The 26,244-nt window shown below is 41.4% G+C and overlaps 1 protein-coding gene across 1 annotated transcript in view; it reads right to left on the reverse strand.

Moving 5' to 3' along the window:
- The window catches only part of ddr2l (discoidin domain receptor family, member 2, like), a 230,020-nt gene extending 205,552 nt beyond the window's left edge, over positions 1-24,468 (reverse strand). Inside the window, exon 1 of the mRNA XM_084323157.1 lies at positions 24,319-24,468. The gene's annotated coding sequence lies outside the window, so the exon portion shown is untranslated. The remainder of the gene's footprint in view (positions 1-24,318) is intronic.
- Positions 24,469-26,244: the final 1,776 nt, after the last annotated feature.

Consider the following 26,244-nt stretch of genomic DNA (forward strand, 5'->3'; position numbering starts at 1 on the left):
AATGCGTTTTCTATTCTTTCTTATGCAGTAAAAAGGGGGAAGAACACTATATCGTGGGTGTTCATATGACTCTGCTTACAGCTTCGAAACTCCACTTGTTTCGTTTAACGTAAAGCCTTTTAAATATAATCAAAACGTTCCCGTGTTTCTGCGGTCTGTGCGCAAAATAATAACGAGTTGAGATACGCGGAGCGCAGTCAGTCAGTAGCCTACACCCCGTATATTCCGATAACGCTATATAAACCATGCTGCATTCATTCTGAGAGAAAGATCTATTATTCCAAATGCTATTTATAGGGTTTTGACCATAATTACACTACTGTTGCTATTTTACAATGAACTATAATGAATTACGGTTCATACAGAAGTTCTGAATGAGGGCCCAGGTCTTTTACCTGGGTCATTTCAGCTGATCACCTGGGGCGAAGCCCTCAGCCATTCTCTCTATGTACTATACTGTTTGGTTAATAAACCTTGTTATTATCCAAACCTCAGTTGACTGAGAACATTCTTCTTCAGGATATCCACGAATATCCCACAATAGCAAGAGTGAGACGCGATGACAGTATGATAATATAACCTTTAATCAGAGCAGCATAACTGGACCACATACCACTTTAACATAACCTTTAAGGCGAGACACTGCAGGTGAATAGTCAAATATACTTTTTTTGTTGATTTTGAGATTTTGTTATATTTTGCTTCCTAAACATGTCTTCTATGAAACTAGTGACAATAAAACGTCAATAACACACATTTAGTTGTTTATTTTACATCATTTTGCCTTATTGCATCCATAAATGTGCACATATTTAATGGGGAAGTGCCTCATTTGCATATATAAACATACATTTCAGAAAACTTGCAATATATTTTTTCTTAGTTTATATGTACATAACAAATTGGGAAAGTTTCATAGTGATATCTATTCAAATATTTTTTGCCTATTAGGGGGTACTACACTGTACTACACTGTTTGTAGCGTGTGTGTAGTTCTGTTCAGTTCAATAACATCATTATTATTATTATTCAGTTATCAGGCATGTGTTTAGGTTGTCTATTACTAATGGTTTGATTAGGTATTGTGTTTGTAAATATCTGTTTAAAAAAAAAGTATGGCATTTTACAATACAGAACTTTGAAGGCGTTTTCCCAAAAATGAGTTTTAAGAGTTTTTCCTCATACTCTGAGCCAGAAATCTCCACTTCAGTAGCACTCACATACACCAAACCTTCCAGTTCTATTCATATCTATGTTCTGAAGGTATTTACAGAAGGGTTTGTTGATATCGCATTCATACCCTGATTTATATCACATTTTATTCCTAAAAACATGGCGAAATATGGAATTTTACCATAAAAATTTACTGAATGGAGTATTTTCTGATTTATGGAGTGATAAAAAGAGATATCCAAAATCCCCTCTGTAATAACCTTTGGCTCTAATATGTCAACAAAATGAAACTATAATTTTGAAAATGGCTTTATCCAATGTTCAGATTTCTGTCCTGGAATTATATGCAAATTAGTGCATATTTAAGTAGATCATGCCTCATTTGCATATTTAAACATACAATTTCAGAAAACTTGTAATACAAAAAAGTCTTGTCTTAATATAAGTAATCAACTGGGGAAGTTTCATTGTGATATCTATTAGTTAATTTTTTTACCCTATTCACCTGCAGTGTCTCCCCTTAATCAGACCAGCATAACTGGACCACATACCACTTTAACATAACCTTTAATCAGACCAGCATAACTGGACCACATACCACTTTAACATAACCTTTAATCAGAGCAGCGTAACTGGACCACATACCACTTTAACATAACCTTTAATCAGAGCAGTGTAACTGGACCACATACCACTTTAACATAACCTTTAATCAGAGCAGCATAACTGGACCACATACCACTTTAATATGACCTTTAGAGGTCAATGGTTCGAGGATGTAGAAGGCATACTTCCACTTTAGATACTAAGTACATTCAATAGCAAATACTGTGCTTTTACTTGTGTAACCCTTCCACCACTGTTCAGATGTCAGCTGTGGCGGAAACAAAGTCTACCTCTCTGAGTGTGGCCTTCAAATGAGCTTCCATTGCTGCATATTATCTCAAAGCACATATACACACGCAGACACCAGGGCTCGAGACTAACTATGTCCCGTCGTCCCGGGGACGATCAAATATTGATTTGGGACGAACAGAAATCTTTTTTGGGACGCAAATGGGACGGAGAGGATTTTATTTTTTTCAGAGGAAATGTCAATTAGCCGACTGTCAGTGCGCGCATATATATATATGAATTATTCTACGTTAATAAAACATACCTGGTGATCAACTACAGTTTGCTGTAAACATTATGATATGTGTGTAGTGTTCTGATAACGACGGCTGCAGCGGGAGCTGGCTCATGCTGGATTTGCGAATAGCATGCAGCTGCAGAGCCGCAGAGCGGGGCCGCTGTGCCTGCACAGTGCAATACTCCAATTCAGCCATTGGCAATTCAGCCGTTGGGTGGGGGGGCGCTGTTGAGCGGGCCTGTGACCGGACCTGAAAGCGCCCCAGGCTCTGCGGCTCTGCAGTTGCATACTATTGGGATTCGTTGGGAGCAGCACGGAGTCTCGACTCGGGACTTATTTTATTTTAGCAGCAGTTATCAATATCGACCAGGAGGACAGCGCGATCTAAGGGACATGTTTCATTACTAGTCAAGTGTCATTACTTTAAAGCTAAACTACGTTTTTTTTTCTTGTTAGAAGAGGGATAACTTATTCAGTTAGATTTGATTTGATCTTTATTTATCTCTAACATTTTCAACCATAAACACACACATTTGTAATAACAAAACAAACTAAAACGAAATAAAATACAAATACATTTAAATATATTTTCCTATGGAAGGAATAATCAACATGGCTCCAATTGGTTGACTATAACAGCACCGTGACCAAATATCCCTATACTAGCACCTTGTTAAACACTTTTTTTATATATATATATTTATTTATTTTTAATCATAATTATTCTTGTGAAATCTTTCCACCTGGGAGCCTTTTGACTAAATCAATTTATTCTCCCCTTCTCTGAATGGTGTTTCTTATGGCAATAACAACTATAGACGACAACCAAAGTAAATAAACAACATTTGATTTTTGGGACGGTTACATTCACTTTGGGACGGTTAAAATTGTATTTCGGGACGGTTCTGGGACGGTGGTGAAAAAAGTTAGTCTGGAGCCCTGGCAGACACACACACACGCAGACACACACACACACACACACACACACACACACACACACACACACACACACACACACACACACACACACACACACACACACACACACACACACACACACACACACACACACACACACACACACACACACACACACACACACACACACACACACACACACACACATACACAGAGATAGAGAGCAAAAGAGAGGGAGAGGTCAATTAGCCTTATTCACATTGCTATGGACGCATTTCAATGAGCTGATGAGTAATTCACTTCCATGTAGGGCTGCAACTAACGATTATTTTGGTAGTCGACTAATCTGTCGATTATTTTTTCGATTAGTCAACTAATCTAACGATTATTTCTGTCACACCCTCCATCTCTGCTTCCCGTGGGCGCGGCTCCTTTTCCGGGCTCTTAGCAGACTTCTTAGCTTAACATAACAGACCGACAGTAAGTTTGGGGGAACTAATGGGATAACTGGGGTTGCAACAAAAGTGCAACTAGGGCTAAAAACACAATGAAATAAAATAATAATAATAATAATAATAATAATAATAATAATAATAATAATAATAATAATAATAATAATAATAATAATAATAATAATAATAATAATAATAATAATAATAAATAATATATCCTTCTTAGCAGACTTCTTAGCTTAACATCCCAGGGAACTAATGGGATAACTGGGGATGTTGTTTGCTCCTGACAAGAGTCTCAAAGTCTGGGGTGATGGTAGACAAAGCAACTCTGAGGTCATGCTCAATGTCCAATCTGTTCCTCTGCTTTATCTTCAGCTGGACCAGAGCTGAGAAGCCACTTTCACAAAGAAAAGTAGTGAAAAAAAATATATTAGAAAAAAATAAAGAATCAAAGATTTTTTTTTCATCGACGCAAAAATTCGGCGTCGACGAGTTTTTATGATCGACGTCGTCGATTATGTTGACTAATCGTTGCAGCAGCGTTTCCGTTAGCCGGTAATTACCGGTATTTGACCGGCAAAATCTGTTGAAGTCCGACATATTTAATCTCTCCGGTCATAATGTCCGGTGAAAATAATTCCCTCTAAGCACAATTTGATTATTTGAATTGTATTAAAATAGGCTAAAATTAAATAGCCTATGCGATGAACGAAACAATCATTACATTTGTTTCATCGTTACTTCTAATAATGACAACGACGTTGTCAGCGAGAGCTTAGTGCTGGGTTTGCGAGTGCATGTGCAGCTGCAGAGCCACAGCTGCACACCAGCAGTGCCGGCACAGTGCAGTACTCCAATTCAGCCATTGGCAATTCAGCTGTTGGGTGGGGGGCGCTGCTGAGCCTGAAAACAGCTGAATCTGCGACTCTGCAGCGGCATACTCTCGCAAATAAGTCGTTGGGAGGTGGAGATTCATCACGCAAACCCACGATAATGTTGCCGTCTCTCTCTGCCAAATTTCTCAGTTCTTCGCTTGATATAATTAATACAAATGTCCAATATAACGGAATTCGTTAGCTCATAAAAATGTGATTATAACAGACTGCTGTTTATTAATGTCGGGCCGACTGCCCACAGACACCTATTTGATTTAAAGTCAGCAGCAGCACGGAGTCTCAGGACTTATTTTATTTGGAATATAATGACTGTATACGCAAAAGTAGCCTAGTTTTAAGTTAAAATATTATAAATCTACATGCCTTGAGGATGTCATTCTTTTGTTTTGTTGTCATTCTTTTGCCTATCAATTGTTTTTAAGCTCAATAAACTCTGACCGGAATTTCTCTCATTTGACCGGTAGATTGACATCTACCGGACACTGAGGCCGGCAACAATTTTTTCTAACGGAAACCCTGCGTTGCAGCCCTACTTCCATGTATTTCAAAGGACAGACACAGCGGTAGTCAGGTGATCATGAGCCTGTTGTTTTCATTGGTTCAGTTCCAAGGTCTAACGCTGAAGTGAATGGGCAGCTCCTCCACATCCGGACCTCACATGACATCATCACACTTTACCAACACGGTAGCGGGTGAATAACATGAACACAGAGGAAGACAGAGAGAGAGAGAGAGAGAGAGAGAGAGAGAGAGAGAGAGAGAGAGAGATACACAGAGAGAGAGAGAGAGAGAGAGAGAGAGAGAGAGAGAGAGAGAGAGAGAGAGAGAGAGAGAGAGAGAGAGCGAGAGAGAGTGAGAGATAGAGAGAGATACAGAGATAGATAGAGAGACAGAGATAAACAGAGATACACAGAGAGAGAGAGTTAGTTCAGCAGCTGCTTTATGTAATGCTTGGCTCTTGCCGAGTCTCGTCTCAGATTCCTGTGCTGTTGCTCATCTTCCTACAGGCAGGTCACATGGCTCAGCAGGAGCGCTGTGAGAAATGACGAGCTGAGTCAGCGTGTTTATCTCCCGTTCACTACATCAAGCTTGGTTCAAAGTCTGTTGAGATATGTATCACTTGTGTCTAGGGATGCCCCGATCACGTTTTTTGCCACCGATACCGATCACCGATCGTCGTGAGCCATATCGGCCGATACCGATCCGATACCGATCGTTTTTGATTAAAAAGAAATTAAAAATTATTTTATATAATTTTTTTTTTTATAAAATATATATATATATAATTAGACTTGTACTTGTATTATCTGCGAGACATCGCCACCACGCAACAAGTCAAAATGCTCGCTATCTGCAAACAGCTCCACTGTCTGTGTGTACTCTAGTAGCCCAGCTCCAAAAAGGATCTCCGGCGCTGCAGCGGGACCCTATTGGTAACGTTATGCTTTGGTCATTTCACATTCAGCAAGCCCTCAGCTCGAATACGCATTAAATCAATGTTATAAGACATTGATATCAAGAGCTATCTGTAGCTACTGCTAGCCGGCTAGATGACGTTAAGACAGAAGTTTAGTTCAATGGGACATTTCGTTTTGAACAGTAAACTAACGTCAGCTAACGCAAGCTACCGGAGGTATGAACATGGACTACTAGATTTTCTGGATCATTTGTTGATATCAGGAGCTATCGGTAGCTAGCCGGCTAAATACCGTTAGACAATGCCTACTAAACGTGAATAGTTGACTGGGTAATTTTGTTTAAACAGTAACGATAGCTAGGTAGCTAACGTTAGCGCAGGTTGAATGCACTACAGACTCGAGCAGAGGAGCCGCACCTCTTTGTTTACAAACTCTACACGGGGCGGGCGGGGCTAGGGAGGAGGAGCAGTTTGCAGGTCCTGTGCGTCTGAGACAAGCGAGTGAGATATCCACTTGATCAGTTTCCGCGATCGGCGAATATGACTCATTATCGGAATTCCCCGATCGCATATTTATACTGATTATCGGCCGATAACGATCGGTGGCCGATCGATCGGGGCATCCCTACTTGTGTCTGCTGTTGTTCTACTACTGTGAGACTGGAAGGTGTTACTCCTGGAAGAGAGAGAGAGAGAGAGAGAGAGAAAGAGAGAGAGAGAGCGAGAGAGAGAGAGAGAGAGAGAGAGAGAGAGAGAGAGAGAGAGAGAGAGAGAGAGAGAGAGAGAGAGAGAGAGAAGAGAGATAGAGAGGAGAGAGTTACAGAGAAAGAGAGTTACAGATAGAGAGAGAGAGAGAGAGAGAGAGAGAGAGAGAGAGAGAGAGAGAGAGAGAGAAAGAGAGAGAGAGAGAAATGGGAGATAGAGAGGAGAGAATTACAGAGAAAGAGAGTTAGAGAGAGAGAAGAGAGAGAGAGAGGAGAGAGAGAGAGAGAGAGAGAGAGAGAGAGAGAGAGAGAGAGAGAGAGAGAGAGAGAGAGAGAGAGAGAGAGAGAGAGAGAGAGAGAGAGAGAGACTGTAAGGCAGTGGTGCCCAACCCGTCGATCACGGGCTGATTTCAAGTAGATCTCGATTAATAAAATTAGATTATAATTTTTTTTTTTCTTTTGCAAATCAACTCTGCCTCTCCTTGTTAACACTTTCTTCGCCAGGCTTATGTACATCATTATACCATCCTCTGCCAGCTCTATTTGTCTATGGAGAAGTTCCCCTTCTTTGCAGGGCTATAACTTTTTAAATTGTATTGCTAAATTGACATTACTATGGCCCATTCAACATCAAGTATCTATTGTTCAGGGTGTAGCAACGTTATACTTTTTCATTCACATATTCATACTAAAATACGGTCTAAAGTATAAATATGTTTTTATCGTTTTCTGCAGCTTTCTGCAGAACGTGATTTATAGCCCTAAATGCATTATATTGATGATTGTATACAGTTTGATAGCGATCGGCGCAAGATAAAAAATGTCAAATGGACGTGCTTCTAGAAGTTACTACTTATCATCTGATGTTGACCGGATGGGGGGGGGTCGTTTATAATTCCGTGGCCAACGTTAGATGATTCATCTAGTGTGGGTGATATGATCATTAGAGCAGTTTGTATCGAACACGGTAAAAAAAAAACGCTGAAACTCACCCCAGTCTCCTCGGGCCATTGGGCGATGAGCGTGGAGCAAAAATATTCCTATTATGGGATGTTGAAATATGCGATCCATCTCCAGGTTGTATAATAGTATATACGTCCAAATCATGTTGTTTATCGAGTTATTGGTAACGGATTGCTATCCATTGTGTCTAGCTTGAGTCCCGGGACCTATAGCGAGTGATCGGACCGAATTTGGATGAGCACCAGTTTCCGTTTCCGGTTTGGGCGATCCGCCGATCGGCCACCAGATGGCGCTCTTGAACCGTTGAGAGTTGAGAGGGGATCAACAGTAGATCTCAAGTCTCCGCGGGAGAAATATGATTGCGATCACAGATTTTTGAAATATTGATCTCAATGACGTGTTACGGCGTCATTGGCAGAATTAGCATGGCGGGGAATGACGAGTTTAGGCGTCCTTGGCAGAGAAAGTGTTAACTACAACAAGCAATGCTGTTTGTTATTTAAGATGAGGTCGGACTCGGCACTGACAGATTTGTGTTCATTATGCTGCTTTTATAAAGCCTCAAATGACGGCTTACAATATACAATTTTGGCTGGTAGCTCTCGGCTAGGTGGTAAATTAAAAAGTAGATCTTGGTTCAAAAAAGGTTGGGCACCCCTGCTGTAAGGTGTTGGTCCTGGAAGCTGTTGTTTTGTTATGCCCCATTGTCACCAAGGAGAAGGCATTTTCAGGGCTGTACGCTAAGCTTTTTCACTAGGGGCACACTTGCCCCTAAATGAGAAATTTAGGGGCAAAAAATTTTTTTTAGGGGCAAATTTTTTAATAACAATTTTACCATTATTTATATCGATTGTTTTTGATTAAAAAAAAAAAAAAAAAAAAAAAAATATTTTATATCATTTTTTTTAATAAAATATATATTATATAATCATACTTGTAGTTGTATTATCTGCGAGACATCGCCACCACGCAACAAGTCTAAATGCTCGCTATATGCAACCAGCTCCACTGTCTGTGTGTACTCGAGTAGCTTCCAGCTACGGCCAGGATTCCCCGGAGCTGCAGCTGGACCCTATACTGTAGCCTCCAGCTACGGCCAGGATTCTCCGGCGCTGCAGCTGGACCCTATTGACTATATTCAGCGTGCCCTCAGCTCGAATACGCATCGACTCAGTGTTATAAGACATTGATATCAGGAGCTATCTGAACTATTTAGTTTAATGGGACGTTTCGTTTTGAACAGTAAGCTAACGCGAGCTATCATGCACTACTAGACTTACTGGAGCATTTGTTGATAGCTATCAGTAGCTAGCCGGCTGGCAGGCTCACCGAGGTCCCAGTGTCCCACTAGAGACTAGTGTTTACAACAGCCACGGGTGCGGGAGGGAGGAGGAGCAGCAGACGCCGCAGCTCTCTCCGTGTGTCTGAGTTCAGTTCAGTTCGGCTCACTATAGGAGGTCGAACGCGTCGAAAATATGAAACAATACTAACTTTACTTTTCTTCATAGCTAAATCAGACAGTCAGCCAGTCTATCAGAGTGAGTGCTCAGTCGATTGTTCCCGCTGATCATACCTGCTGAGTGCTCACTGCTCAGCTCGCGTGAGTGACGTCATCGCGTCATCACACGCCTTGGATAATTTAGGAGTGAAATGCGAATGCAAGGCTTGAAAGCACTACTCGCAAGCCCGTCCCCAGATAATATTTACCAATCGCAACGGCCAATTAAAGGGGCAATTCGTGACGATATCATCGCAGTGTACAGCCCTGATTTTCACTGTGCGTTTGCAGGGCTATATCTATATTCTATATTATAGCTATGGAGACAATACTATGGCTCATTTGACATTAACTATCTCTCGTTCAACATGTGAATAAGAATAACGTGTTCCAATGTGATCGGGTGAACCGCTAGACTTGCCTGGACCAAAATTCTCCGCCCGGACGAGATTAGATGTGACACACAGTCTGGAACAGAGTTTCAAAGGGTGGGCGATATCATACTGCCACCTAGCAGGATCTGGCCGGTACTGCACTTACGGGTCGCAGTATGCCTTTTAACGGTAACATAGAGGTCCGTGACACTGAATAGAATACAGAGAGAGAGAGAGAGAGAGAGAGAGAGAGAGAGAGAGAGAGAGAGAGAGAGAGAGAGACTCTCTTCACTACGACTCTAAAACGGTGACGCTGCACGGTCTATCCGCCAAAGTGGCTGTTAAGAGTGACAGAGTCACACGCCACTGCCAAATTCTACCCGCATTGGCGGGTGGCGGGTGTTAATGTCAAGCCCTGGTTGTAGGGCTGCAAGACACACCGATACTGTCCGGCAGCTGTCCCTGAAGCCTGTTTTTGGGATTCGAACATTCACCAGGGTTTTTCGAACGGACGTTCGAACCATCATTTTTAAATCATGCAAAAAATGTGGTCCTAAATAATTTTTCTGGTTCAGTACTGTCGAGTCTTAACGTAGCACATACGCGCATATTGCTGCAGTTATTAAGAGTAGTAGTACATACTTAGTACTTACTGGTAGAGCTGCCGCGATAACCGCATTACCGCGGTATCGCTGTTGCATCACGCCCACCGCAGAGTTAGGCTGAATACCGCATCACTGCTGTTTTTATAATAATAATAAAGTAGCGCCCAGACGTTGGGCTTGCGGCTCTGCAGATATACCCTACTTGGTTCCAAGCGACCCTATTGGGTAGAAGTGGTACCAGAAAAGTCACGTGAAACACTGCAGACCACTGATTGGTCAGAAGAGAGACACGTCACACGTTGGAGCCTCCTGCACAAAAGCAGAAAGCCGCCATCTTTACTGCCTCGCTAAGGATGCATTTCATTCAGGATTTGTTTGCAACAGCACCAAGTGCAATAAACAAAAAAGGATGGATTCACTGTGTATTCTGCCTCATTTATTGATGAAACAAAACCGACATCAACCCAATTCACCACCGAGCGGAGAGTTTAGTGTCACAACAAGATCGCTGATGTGTTAAGCTTGTTGTTGTTAGCCTAATACTAACGCTAACGTCAGCAGATATACACAAGAGGTAACGTTAAACCCGGGTTGCTTGGTAGAATAGACACAATGAGAGGTAACGTTAGCTTTAGCAGAATAGACACAACGAGAGTCTGGTTAATGTTGTTATTGATTGATTGATTGATTGATTGATTGATTGATTGATTGATTGATTGATTGATTGATTGAAACTGTGTTAAACTCTGGCTTGCTGCAAGCCCTCGGACATGGCTATGCTCACGGAGCTTTCAGTGTACACAAGCGGCCCGCCTGCATCCCCACATGGAGACAAATGGAGTAGTACCTGCAGTGGAAAAGGAACGAAGTACCAGGTACCTAAAGCGGGTCGAGTCGAGTAGGTACTATGCAGTGGAAAAGCGCCATTAGACTAGAGCAGCGGTTCCCAAACTTTTTTGGCCGTGCACCCCCTATCACCTCCCGACCTAGCTGACGCACCCCCCAATGGGTTTCTGTTAGAAAAAATTGTTGCTGGTCTCCGTGCACAGATTTAATTTTTTATTTGATCTCTTCCCACGGCGACTATGGATAGGGAATTTCTTTATTTAATTAAAATGTACACGACAACATGGATGCATGTACTCTGCCAGCATGTTTAATATCCATAATACTAAAGGTTTGACTAAGATTTGTATGAAATTTTATTGTAAAAAAAAAATTATTATTTACCACCATTAGCCTTTTCATGTCACGCACCACCTAGAGGGCGCTCGCGCACCACAAGGAGTGCGCGCACCACAGTTTGGGAACCACTGGACTAGAGAAAGGCTATATGCTATAAAGAGTAGACTAAAAATAAATAAATAAAAAAAATGCTTTCAAACTTTTATTATTATTTTTTTTGTGGTTATCGCCGCGGTACGAAATATTTCACAAATTTGTGCAGTAAGGAAAAGATCAATACCGCGGCAGCTCTACTTACTGGTCACGGGAGGCTTCAATAACATTTAGATGGTAATCCATTTTATGAATACATTTGTTCAAACAACATATTTGTTGGCCGACGGCTCCTGCTATCCTAATGTTAGCCAGCTAAACATGCATAGCTTAATTAACTTGCATAACATTTAACTTAACTAACGTAACTTGTGTTCCGCGGGGAAACCCTACGTCGCTCATTTTGCCCAGTGTTTGTCGTCTGAACCAGGCATCTTGCTGCATCTATCTGCGTAAGTGTGGGGTGGGGTTATGCTGGTTCTGAGCCAAACCAAGCTCAATATAAAGTTTACAATCAACAGGAATAGACAAATAACTAGGGATGCTCGATATTGGCTTTTTACCGATACCGATATTGTCCAACTCTTAATTTCCGATACCGATATCAACCGATATCAACCGATACCGATATATGCATATGCTCCCGCATATGCTCCCGCGAATGCGCATTTAATGTCCCCTCGCTTGAGCACAGACTAAAGAGCGTCTCTACATTTCGTAGCCGCATTTCTGCAGACCCCTCTCTGATTGGTTGAGCTCCATTTCTGCAGACCCCTCTCTGATTGGTTGAGCGAAGCCCCTCTCTGATTGGTTAAGCTCGTCACGCCGTAAAAGGCGGATGTAATGTTATCATATCAAGAAGATAAGCAGAAATGTACTACCAGATTCGCGTATAACGTTATTTATTTCGCGTGACTTCGCGGTTTATTCATAACGTTATGCACATTTCACAACACAGCCAGCTGTTAGAAACTGTACATTGTAACATTATATAACATAACGTTGTTATTTCGCAGTTATTTCGCGGTTTATTCACATAACGTTATATTGTTTACACTGTCTTTCTTCTATTATAACCCTCCCAAATCATATTCAGAAAGTTTATTATTGGTTTTTAATGACAAACCAATTACATAATCCTATCCAACATATATGTAAAGGCACACACAACATATTCCAGTTAACGGTATATTTTTTTAATGATTCGTTATGGCGTAATCAATACTTCCATGTGTATAAATTGCGTTCGCGACCTCCATGTTTTGGGGCTATTCATCAGAAAACTCGGATCCGGGATTCGGCTCCCATCCGTCGGGCAACAACTGTGGGTTTTCAGCCTCTCTCTCTGGAGCTTAACGGAGTTTCGACTCCTGGCTTGTCGCGGCTCATGCTCATGCGCATGCGCACGCTCGGCCAATCAGAGAGGGGTCTGCAGAAATGGCCTCAACCAATCAGAGAGGGGTCTGCAGAAATGCGGCTACGAATTGTAGAGACGCGACTAAAGACAGTGCCTAATTGCCTCTACGAATGGAATGTAACACATGTCTTCACAACAAGTTAGGTGTGAATGTATCTGAGAACGTATTTAACACACCTGACGACCGGCGCTATTGATATGCAAATAGCGAGTACTTATCTGGGGTTGCACAGAGTGCAACCCCGTCCCATGAAGAACGCATGCCTGATTGTATGACCTCGACATAACGTTTAAACGTTAACGTTACTCCGTTTCCATGCAGTAATTATAAAAGTGGCCAGCTAAGCTAACGGAGCTAACGGCTAGCAGTAGCTAGCTCTAACGTTACAACGAATCAGCTGTTGATATTATGCGCCATCAGTAGACAACGTATCATGTATTAAACTAGAATTAATGGTTTAATGCTTCAGTCACAGTGACGTTGAAAGAGCAGCTGTCACGAACCTCTCATTTCTTTATGGAGATCCTCGTTGGCACTGCTCTAACACCGCTTGCAAATAGCATTGGGGCAGCTTTAGCTTGTCCTTCGTTGTTTACTCAAACCCGAAGTACCTCCAAACAGCACTTCTGCTGTTTTCTTTATCCACAAGCACAAGTTGCGGAGGCTCTGCATCTTCAGCTAAAATGTTTGTTTACTAACTGAAGACGGCTCTGTGAGGGGGAGGGCTGGAGCAGGCGGTGGGGCAAGCGTGCTCTGAACAGCGCGTCAACAACTTGAGGTAGAACACTCGCCAGCTGGTACCGATACTGCAGAAAGTATCGGTATTTCGGGAAATGAGTATCGAAACCATTTTAAATATTCAGTATCGATATGTATCGATACTTCGATATTTTTGACAACACTACAATGCACAGCAATATATATCCCTGATGCTTAATGCGTGCATAGTGTCCAGTCAAAACAGTCAGTTACAGTTTTAAATAATTACATTACCTCCACTCTACTCTGCAGCAGGTGTCTCTTAGAGCCATATGAAATCCGTTTTATTATTTTCCAAATTCCATTTTATTTTTTCCCAAATTCCGTTTTTTCCGTTTTAATATTTCAGAATTCTGTATTTTGCTTTTTATGCTCATTTTACCATCAGAAATAGTGTCTAATAAGTGGGAATGAATAAATGTCTACAATTGAATATGATATAACAGTCCATTTAATGTTTTTAAGTGCTGCAACTCAGAAATACAGTTACATTTTACACAATACTTTTCAAATAATATTGTGACAAAATAAAAATACACATTTCAAGTGTAAACAATAGATACAGCTAGCTACTACTGACATTATCACAATGTCAGTAGCCTAGCTATATCTATTTTATTGTGATGAAATATAGTAATGCATAATTTAGGCACCTTTAGTTTAGTTTATTTCGTTTATAAAGGACAGTGTATAATGACAATCGTTTGCATTAAACAAATGAATTGAAAATGGGGGACCCTGATGTAAACAAGACGAAAGTCTTTCTCTGGTCTGCATCCCCTTAACAATTGTGTGTATTGAGCTGTACTGTATTGTACCCATTCTGCAATCTGTTAATAAAGTTTTCAATCAATCAATCAATCAATCAGATTTAGCAAGAAGCTATCATTTCCATCTATAGTCCTATGTACTGTAAAACGTTTCATAGCTATTTAAGTTTATTTCGATTATAAAGGGCAGTGTATAATGACTCGTTTGCATTAAACAAATGGATGGGTGCACTAGATTTAGCAAGAAGCGATCATGTCCTAACGTTATAGCTATTTAATGACAATAGTGTCGCAAGTGTTTTTGTGGCTCCAGTCCACGGAACGTTGACAGAATTAGCAAAACACCTTATCGCCGGAGGCATAAAAGTCATTAGGATACTGCTCTGCTCTGAATTGAGGGCTTATTGGGGAATTTATTAGCTTCTTGACGATGTAAACACCGAAGCAGCGAGACGCTTGGGAGACTGCCTGTGTTGTGTGTAACCCGCTCTAGCGTCCGCCTCTCCGGTCGCGTGTGCACCAAGCGTTCCACCCAAAAACGGAATTTCAGTCCAGATTAGGCCAAATTCTGCAATATTCCACGTTTTGCAGTTGATTCCATTTTTATTGGTCAATTCCGCGATTCCGTCCGCGATTCCGTGAACGCGGATTTCATATGGCTCTAGTGTCTCTCCGCTCATGGGACGGTATGTCCGTATCGATAGTCTATGATCGCTATGCAAAAACCCACCCGCCCACTCAACCCCAGTACAGTACAGTACAGTTTCCTCCCCCTCGGATGTATATAGTTTCTGTTCGGATCTCTGTTTAACAGTACTGTATATCTGTATGACATGTATGTCGTAAATGTCATGATATATATCTGTATTAGGGCTGTCCCCGACTAAGAATTTGGATGGTCGACTATGATTGGCCAAAATGTGCAAATAATGTCTGAAGGAGTCAACTGAAGGCTTCTTGTCCTCTGCAAAAGCATGCAATTGGTCCAGTGATGGACACATCTTGATATTTGTCTAGTCTAGTGTGTTCATTAGATGGGTGAAATCCTCCTTCAGTGCCTCTGTGCCTGTTTTCGCAGGCAGTTAGCTTCTGGTATGCGTGCCATTAGCGTTGGCCACGCTTCTAGGCCTCTTTTCTTTTGGAAAGAATGATACATTTTAATTTTTTTATATAATTTCTTATTTTTTTTTATATTCGACTAAGAGGTTGGCTGGTCGACTACGGCTCCTTTCGACCGATTAGTCGACTAATCGACTAATAGGGGTCAGCCCTAATCTGTGTTGTGTATGTCATAAATGTCATTATGAATTGAAAATGGGGGACCCTGATGTAAACAAGACGAAAGTTTTTCTCTGGTCTGCATCTCCTTAAAGTATCTTGTTGTTGTTGTTGTTGTTGTTGTTGTTGTTGTAATTGTTAACACTTTCAGCGCCACGCCTGGTTTTCCGTTTTACCGCTTGAATGCCACCATCGGCGCCAATGTTAACGTTAATATCGCCTAATCTATGTTTTAAATTATGGCTATGTGTCTAATCTGCCCATCGCATTATCAAAGACTATTTTCCAGTCAGTGCTGTGAAGGCAGATTGTTTTTTCATCGCGTCGTTGCCGTTTCAGAGCAGTTAGAAAAGCCCCCGTTTTGATATAAAAAACAGCTCATTCTGGAGCATTCTATGAAAATCGTCTTTTAGTGGAATATTCCACAACGTTGATATTCGTCTGCCTTTTTATGAATCGTTTTCAAATAAACGCTAGATGATCAATATTATACGTGCACGCACGCACATTACGGCCGCGCACTGATAATCGCTCCGTTGATTTCCTCACGGACTTTTACAGTGAAACCGAAAGAAGACATTTCACAAAACAGCTTATAACTTCATCAAACTTACTCTGATTATCCTACCACTGATAACATAGAGTCCTTACCTGACATCAGATGGTATCCAACTGGTATATTCCAATTCCTGATCACCATTCGAAAAAATCGATACGTGTATGGATCCAACGCGATACAGTAGAACTCCATGATCCGCGGGGATCTGAGGCTCCAGAATGAACTCTAGTAACCCCGGCTGGATCAGTGAACTGGAAAATGTGGAGTACCGGATTTTTTTCCCCATTCATTTTCATTGAGTCCATTCCAAAATCACTTATGTCATCTGGGAGACGACAGGGGGCGCTTTTTTCCACAGTGATCGCCAGCGCCCCTCGGCTATACTCGGGTAGGCTCGGGTGATGCAATAATTTTTCAGATCGCAAAAAAAATAATAATAATAATAATTCCGAGAAATCTCGTGAGTGGCATGCAACCACCTATAAAAAAAACAGAGAAATCTCGTGAGTGGCACTGAAAGTGTTAATGCCACACAACGATGGTTGGTGGTAATTGTTTTCGGTACAGATGTTGAGCACTGGTTATATCAAACATGAAACAGACATCAAACATCAAAAACGTCAAAACATATATACATAAATACATAGGACAGTCAAGGTAACAGTGTCAGTCGGTGACAGATGCTTGCCCGTTTGTGCAAAGGGGGGCGGGCCAGGGTGTTCAGTGTTCGGACTGCTGTGGGGAAAAAACTGTTTGTGAAATGTGTGTGTCTGGTTAGGATGTGTGTAATTGTGTGTATTGAGCCGTACTGTATTGTACCCATTCTACAATCTGTTAAGTAAAGTTTTCAATCAATCAATAAAAGTGGGCGACATGTCGTTGGCACAATTTGAAACACGCAAACACTGTCTGTATCTACCACAGCCCATGATACAGACCCTAGGGCTACTGGAGAGGGTAGGAATGCATGGCCCAGGGCTATGTAACTAACACACACACACACACACACACACACACACACACACACACACACACACACACACACACACACACACACACACACACACACACACACACACACACACACACACACACACACACACACACACACACACACACACACACACACACACACACACAGGTATGAAGGTGCACGCACAAACCTGCAGATGCACACATGCCCACAAAATATGCGCAGCACAGAATATGCACACGTGTGCACAACCACGCACAACCGAAAGACCTGTACCTGTATCGGTCGATACCAGTTCAACGATCAAGAGTTAACCCTTTCACTACCACACTACAGCAGGTTAACCCTTTCACTACCACACGACAAAGGGTTAACCCGTTCACTACCACACTACAGAAAGTTAACCCTTTACTATCACACTACAGACGTAGGCCTGCCACGATAACACATTTTGCTGGGCGATTAATTGCCCCCGAAAATATCGCGATAAGCGATATTATTGCGACCGGTTAGAGAATTTTTTTGAGAAATTTATTTCCCAAAACTTTTATTTTGAAGCCCACCGCTCCGTCTTTTCCGGTTTAAGACTTTTATTTTGAAGCCCACCGACCGGACCGGAAGTATTGTTGTCATTATCCTAGCCGACAACTTGTCTCGTCCGGTTGTGTTTTTTAGTTTTAACGTTAGCTACTAACGTTAGATGCAGCTACTACAGGCAATCAACGATGAGGAGGAAGCGTCAAAGCAGTATATAATAGAATAGCTGTGGTGCGTAGGCACTGCAGCACGACTCGAAAACGACCCGTTATAATAAATTAATTCATGTTTAACTTGTCCCCGTCTCCAGTGCTTTGACTAGCCCCACCCGTTCATTGTAAACAATGATGCATGTAATTGTATTAACGTTATTCTGTGTTATTCTAACGTTACACTACAAATAACGCTACTTGGTTAAAAGGAGCAACACTATTGAGAAATGTATTAAGCTATATGTGGCGTTGCTACTGCCCCACGGAGCTCCCGTGCTGTGCTCTGTAGTAACGCCAGCGGCCAACCCACACGGAGAGAGACTGCAAGGGGCACTGGTTCCGCCTCATTAAAACAAACGCGCAAATAGCAATTAATCGCGCCCGTCAAAATCATTGCATTCATTTTAATTATCGCGGCAATTAATCGATTTATTGCTTATCGCGGCAGGCCTATACAGACGTGATAGTAAAGGGTTTAACCTTCTGTAGTGTGGTAGTGAAAGGGTTAAAGAGTTACCAAGAGTGTTGGGAGGGGTTACAGGTAGGGATGCTCGATATTGGCTTTTTTACCGATACCGATATACCGATATTGTCCAACTCTTAATTTCCGATACCGATATCAACCGATACCGATATATGCAGGGTTTCCCCCCCCCCAAAAACTGAATAATTTCAGTTAATTAACATTACATATGTCTTGTTGTGGAATTAACATAACATTATGCATACTTTTGACATTAAATAAAATCAGAATTTGTTCTTACTTGAATAAAAAAAAAAAAAAAATTTAAACCGATACCGATATTTTCCGATATCACATTTTAATGCCGATATCGGCCGATAATATCGGTAGGCCGATAATATCGGACATCCCTAGTTACAGGCATCTTTAGAACAAATAAAATAATGCGAAAGAAAGAGAGAGAGAGAGAGAGAGAGAGAGAGAGAGAGAGAGAGAGAGAGAGAGAGAGAGAGAGAGAGAGAGGGAGAGAGAGAAACAGAGAGAGATAAACAGAGAGAGAGAAAGAAAGAGAGAGAGAGAGAGAGAAACAGAGAGAGAGAAACAGAGAGAGAAAGAAAGAGAGAGAGAGAGAGCGAGAGAGAGAGAGAGAGAGCGAGAGAGAGAGAGAGAGAGAGAGAGAGAGAGAGAGAGAGAGAGAGAGAAAGGAGAGAGAAAGAAGAGCGAGAGAGAGAGAAAGGAGAGAGAGAGCGAGAGAGAGAAAGGAGAGAGAGAGCGAGAGAGAGAGAAGAGCGCGAGAGAGAGAGGGGGGGGGGCTAATTCACACAGACTAATTAAAGGAGAAATTAGGCTAGAACTGAAGTCTATCTGTTCTCTGGACAGAAGTCTGTGTCAATGTCATTCTCTCATTCACTTCACACGTGCATTAAGCAAAATTCTACCTGTATCAAGTATTTGCTCATATCATGTGACTCATAACAGTGAGAATGGCACAAATCACATGGAATCTGATCTTTTCCATTTTGATTTGGGCCACTTTCATAATATGTGGTCCTGAATCGGATACAGGTCTTGATTTGTTTTAATTAGCCGGCCTCCACCACTGCATTCAAGCGTATACATTAAACCATAAACTGTGTTCCATGTTTACGCCCATCATCATTATTGTGTTAATGTGCGCATGCGGGTCAGTTCAGATAGACAGAGAGGGGAGGGCAGAGAGATAGGGAGAGGGAGACAGAGAGAGAGAGAGAGAGAGAGAGAGAGAGAGAGAGCGAGCTGAGATAGAGAACCACATAGGGCACACTGGAACCAAAACTGTAACTTAGTTTTCACCCGACAACACCGACATCACAGGAACTCAAAACTAGCGATGAGAAAACTCACAAAATTACCATTCGATAGTCACTGAGAGCTACTCGAATACTAATCGAAAATCTGGCTGGGAGCTGCCATTGCTAACAGCTAACACTAGCTAACGTTCATTTCTGAAATGTGTGAGCTTAGTGAAACAACATGGCAACCGTACAAAACGTAACATCTCCAGTCTCTCTTCATCTTTCTTTCTGTTCTCCCAGCTGTTGAAGGAACACGCCAACTTTTGGGAAATTAGCTTATTTGCTATCGACCCTGGAGTTAGACAAGCAGATACATACTCTGTGCATGCATTAGGATTAGGGAACAGCCGCACCATTAGCCTAGCTTAGCGTCATTCACTGGAAGTAGGTGTGCCAGTGTAGCCTAGTTCCCAACAGTCACGAAATACACTCCAAATACAACTCCAAAACTTGCACTGTATGCATTGTTTTTATTCTGTGCACTTTATGCATTGCTTTTATTCTGTGCACTTTATGCATTGTTTTTATTCTGTGCACTTTATGCATTGTTTTTATTCTGTGCACTTTATGCATTGCTTTTATTCTGTGCACTTTATGCATTGCTTTTATTCTGTCTGCACTTTTGCATTGTTTTTATTCTGTGCACTTTATGCATTGTTTTTATTCTGTGCAGTTTATGCATTGCTTTTATTCTGTGCACTTTATGCATTGCTTTTATTCTGTCTGCACTTTATGCATCGCTTTTATTCTGTCAATTGTATGCTTAGTTTATGCCTTATGTCTCCATTTATGCACTCTGGGCTGCAATTGTATGAAAGGTGCTATACAAATAAAGGTTATTATTATTATTATTATTTAAATATTTGCTAGACCTCCTTGCCCTGCCTTATGGTAGCCTACCATAGCTCTCTCTCTCTCTCTCTCTCTCTCTCTCTCTCTCTCTCTCTCTCTCTCTCTCTCTCTCTCTCTCTCTGTGTAGCTGACCCTCCTGCCCCTGGTGTCGGGTGTTGCAGACCAGGTTTGATGACTGGGACCACGCAGAGCTCAGCTTACAAGGCCTGGGAGCAGGAGCAGATCGCAAGACCCCTACATAGTCTAACCTGGGTGTGTGACTCCTGTACAGTAGTCTAACCTAACCTGTAGGGGTGGGAATCACCAGAGGCCTCACGATACGATATGATCACGGTACTTAAGTCACGATACGATAGTATTGCGATAAAAAATATATTGCGCGATTTGCTGAGTATTACTTACTTACTTACTTATCCTCTTCGTCCCGGTTGGGGCATAAGGCCGCAATCATACACTGCCACTGAATCCTGTCTCGTGCTTTGGCCTGCGCTTCGTCCCAGGAAAGACCCATCTCCTTCAGCTCCATCATCACTGTCCTTCGCCAGGTGTTCTTTGGTCTATTGCTGAGTATTGCGATATTAATATTGGGATATATTGCGATTTATTACCTTTTTTCAACTGCAGAGTAAAACTTTGTCAACATGTTTTATCTAATAATAAAATAAAGTTTTCAGTCTGTTCATCTCACTCCAATAATTTTTATTGCCGCAAAATGGGATTTTCTCAAGCAGACAGATGTCAACACTGTAATCTGTGTTGCATGTACCTGACAAACTGAACTGTTTGTATTACAGTCATATTCCAACTTAACTGAATGCACATGTGTGCATGTGTGTGTGTGTGGACTACTGTACTATTACAGGTATTGAAATGAACAATGCAACTTCCTTATACAAACAAATAAATAAATGCATAATAAAATATCGATACTTGGCGTCCTTGTATCGATACAGTATCGCCACGCAAAGTATCGCGATACTATACTGTATCGATATTTTCCCCACCACTACTGTACGGTCGGTAGTCTAACCTGGGGATAGGGTTCATCAACCTGTCCTCTGAATCAACACTGACAGAATACAACCACAACAACATGATATCTATCCACATTTGTCTTACACATACCTGCATATAATCCCTTTTACATACCTGTAAATAGATACTATATCTATATCTGTACATATCCCTTACCTACTCTTACTAGTCATAGCAGTCAACGATAGAGGACCCCCCCCCCCCCAGGTCAAGGGAGATATTAGGCTTTACTAATAGCATGTAATAGTGCTGTATATACCATATATATATATTTATTCTAGATACTATACACCTATATCTTTACACATAACACATCCCTTACCTACTATAGTTGCGCTGCTGGCCAGTATGACTTACTACCATAGTTTATTTATACCGTACATAATAATACTATAACTTTGTACATACATCTGATTAGCACTATTACTCAGTAGTACTCTTGTATATTTTATACCCAGTTTAATCACCTGTACATTGTATATCACTATTGCACTTTACTGTTACATTTGCACTCTGGTTGGATGCCAAACGTATTTCCGTTGTACTGTACTTGTGCTGCATGACGACAATACATTTGAGTCTAATCATCCAGTCAACGGTTGGCAATATCAGTCATTATTGTCTCTAGACAGAGAGAGTAGGTGACAACAACCCCTCCTCCTGAGAGTATACATACTTTCTTTGGACATAATAGATGCCCACCGTACTTAACCGTCGGTAGTGTGATAGTAAAGGGTTAACCTTCTGTAGTGTGGCAGTGAAAGGGTTATCCTGCTGTCGTGTGGCAGTGAAAGGGTTAACCTTCTGTGTATTGTCGCAGTGAAAGGGTTAACCGTTTGGTAGTGCGGTAGTGAAAGGGTTAAGAGTTACACCCACTGTTATATAGTCCTCATCCTACCTCATTCTCTGAGCATTATAGAGATTTATCAAACCAGTATATGTAACACCTACCACACTGTGGCACTAGCTAACTTGCCATAACATTGACACACGCCTATGCAAATGCAATGACTTCAATCATGTAGCCACCTAGTGCACTAGCTATAGGCCTACTTACTGTGGCGCTACCTTAATCATGTAGGCACCTAGTGCACTAGCTATAGGCCTACTTACTGTGGCGCTACCTTAATCATGTAGCCACCTAGTGCACTAGCTATAGGCCTACTTACTGTGGCACTACCTTAATCATGTAGCCACCTAGTGCACTAGCTATAGGCCTACTTACTGTGGCACTACCTTAATCATGTAGCCACCTAGTGCACTAGCTATAGGCCTACTTACTGTGGCGCTACCTTAATCATGGTGGCACCTAGTGCACTAGCTATAGGCCTACTTACTGTGGCACTACCTTAATCATGTAGCCACCTAGTGCACTAGCTATAGGCCTACTTACTGTGGCGCTACCTTAATCATGTAGCCACCTAGTGCACTAGCTATAGGCCTACTTACTGTGGCGCTACCTTAATCATGTGGGCACCTAGTGCACTAGCTATAGGCCTACTTACTGTGGCGCTACCTTAATCATGTGGGCACCTAGTGCACTAGCTATAGGCCTACTTACTGTGGCGCTACCTTAATCATGTAGGCACCTAGTGCACTGCAATTCGAAACTGGCCCCCTGTAAATGTCCAAACCCCCCCTCCCACCCACCCACCCCCTCCTAATGTAGTTTCCTCCCCCTCGTATGTATATATTTTCTGTTAGGATCTCTGTTTAACAGTACTGTATATTTGCATATCTTGTATGTCAGAAATGTCATGATATATAACTGTATGTTGCGTATGTTATTAATGTCATTATGAATTGAAAATGGGGGACCCTGATGTAAAACAAGACGAAAGTCTTTCTCTGGTCTGCATCCTCTTAACAATTGTGTGTATTGAGCAGTACTGTATTGTACCCATTCTGCAATCTGTTAATAAAGTTTTCGATCAATCAATCAATCAGCACTATAGGCCTACTTACTGTGGCGCTACCTTTGAGATACACCACGGCTAGGTCTCACCATACAGGTAATTTCTGATTGGGCTATGAATGTAGTAGCATCCATTATAATGTAGGTTTACAGTTTTCGTTCATTCTTTCTTTCTGACAAGGGTTCTAAATAGACAGTACACTATTTCCACAGTCTATGATGTAACAGAAAGTACTCTAGGCCAAGGCTATACACCAAGAGGTTTAGCCTAAAGTTGGAGAGAAAAGAAATACTAATGAAAAAAGAAATGTCCCTTTCATAGCCATTTCAGCTGGAAAACCTTGACAGTAAAGGCCGCATAATAAACTATAGGCCCAATCCTTTCATAAAAACACACACATGACAGAGTATTCATCTGTCAATCTATTCTCTCCTAGATATTGTATTACACTGTTGCTGTTGTTGTTGTCATCATCATCATCATCATCATCATCATCATCATCATCATCATCATCATTATTATTATTATTATTATTATTATTATTATTATTATTATTATTATTATTATTATTATTATTATTATTATTACTTCGCTGTCACAACATTAGCCTCCAGGCAAAAGTTTAGTGACTGTCTCCAAAAGTCCTATACCTTTCAGTTCTACACTCGTGCGTAAAACTGGCAGAATTCGGACTCGCAACAAAGAGGCCAACAAAAACAGCGATGGGGAAAGTTTTTTTTGTCCGCTCTCCGCACAGCAACTTCTGGGTTGTTTTCTCAAAACAACATCATGTATTTACCTTTGGCTGCTGCAGTCTTCCACGGGATCCCGGCGAGCGTTGGTTTCCAAGCGGGCTACAGGTCTTCGACGCGCGTCTATAGGGTCATTATTGTCCTGAGAGCCAGAGAGCGCGTTTGTCTCCGGGGAGCGACAATGCATCGGAAGAAGATCATCTGTAAACTCCGAGAGAAGAAAAAAAGTTTCAATGTAATTTTTTTTTCCTTCTTCTTTTTTTCTTTTTTACATCACATCCCGCTTCCGTTTGTCCAAGGAGGAGGAGAAGGAGGAGGAGGAGGAGGAGGGAGAAGGGAGGAAGAGGAGGGAGGAGGGAGGAGGAGGGGGCAACGTGAGCCCATTCTCTATTTGGGACGGAGAGAGTGGTTCACTGCAGAAGGGATCTCTCACCAAGCAACTGTGCGATTGGTAAAGGCAAGCTAACTCAGTCTGAGAGCCAGGCTTGTAACTCTGTAGGATAGCATGTAGTACAACAGTGTCGAATATACATTTATATACATTTATATATATATATAAATGTATATAAATGTATATTCGGTATACAACACTGTTGTACTACAACAGTACTACAACTAATAAAGAAACTTGAATTAGATGTATGTACAGAATTGTAGTATTAATATGTAATTACTAGTAAGCATAACTAGTAAGAGTATAAGGGATATGTACAAATATACATATAGTATCTCTAGACTACAGATATGTAAAAGGTGTAAAAGTATGTAAAAGGTTATATATTATACTTACAGTATACAGTACATATTTATCCACATCTGTCTGTACATTCCTGCATATAACCTTTTACATATCTGTAGTCTAGAGATACTATATATTTGTACATATCCCTTATACTCTTACTAGTTACGCTTACTAATTACATATTAATACTACAATTCTGTACATACATCTAATTCAAGTTTCTTTATTAGTTGTCATACAAAAATGCACTATTACTCAGCAGTACTCATTTATATTTAATTTATATAAATGTATATTAAACTAAATTGATGTTGTTTTCTAGAGCCAGAAACATTGAATATGATGGTTTACACATACTATTTTTACCATGGTTCTAACATTGAGAGGGTCACTGAATATGTATATCTTGGTGTGTGGCTCGATGAGAAATGTTCATTTAAATTCTGTATGTGGACAACTTCGCCTCCAAGTTGCAACAGAAAATTGGCTTCCTATGCAGAAACAGAACCAGCTTTCCGTTGATTAGCAGGAAGAGAGTTTCAAAGCAGTTTTCTTATCAGTCCTGGACTATGGTGATGTAATTTATAGGCATGCTGCGGCCTCAACCATTAAATCCTTGGAACTCTGTCTGTCACTCTGCCCTCAGATTCATCACTAATGATAGATACGACACTCATCACTGTGTCTTTTATGAGGAGGTTGGTTGATCCTCGCTGATGGAGAGGCGCAACAAACACTGGCATTATACATTTTTAAGGCCCTTATTGGTAAGCTACCTCCTTATACTACATCATTATTGGAATGGTATTTTGGTATCTATGGATCCTGTTTTAGTGACTGGCTTAACCCCCCTCTTAATTCATTGGCCTCCAAAAACGAGAATACTCGTGTTTCGTCGCCAACGGTTGAGCGCCAAAAACGAGTTTTCTCGTTTTTAGATCATTTGATATTTTTCCTTTGATCCCCATTCTAAACACTCGCGTGGACCTCCCTGTGTCTCCCGGGCACCGCTGCCTACGTTAAAATTGCAATGATGATCGAATCCCGCCAGGTGGCAGTATCGTCTACCCTTTGAACTGGGTATCTGGTCTCTGGGTATTTCTCTCTCTGTGAATCTGGCTGCAGGAACTCCTCCCCCTCAGAGGGAATCAGGACACAGCAATTGGTCGGAGATTTGATCGCCGATTGCCAAACCTATTGTTTCCCGTATGATAGCCATGCCCAATATACA

The sequence above is a fragment of the Notolepis coatsorum genome, assembly GCF_963971535.1.
Source record: "Notolepis coatsorum genome assembly, chromosome: 10".
In the NCBI taxonomy this organism is placed as follows: domain Eukaryota; kingdom Metazoa; phylum Chordata; class Actinopteri; order Aulopiformes; family Paralepididae; genus Notolepis; species Notolepis coatsorum.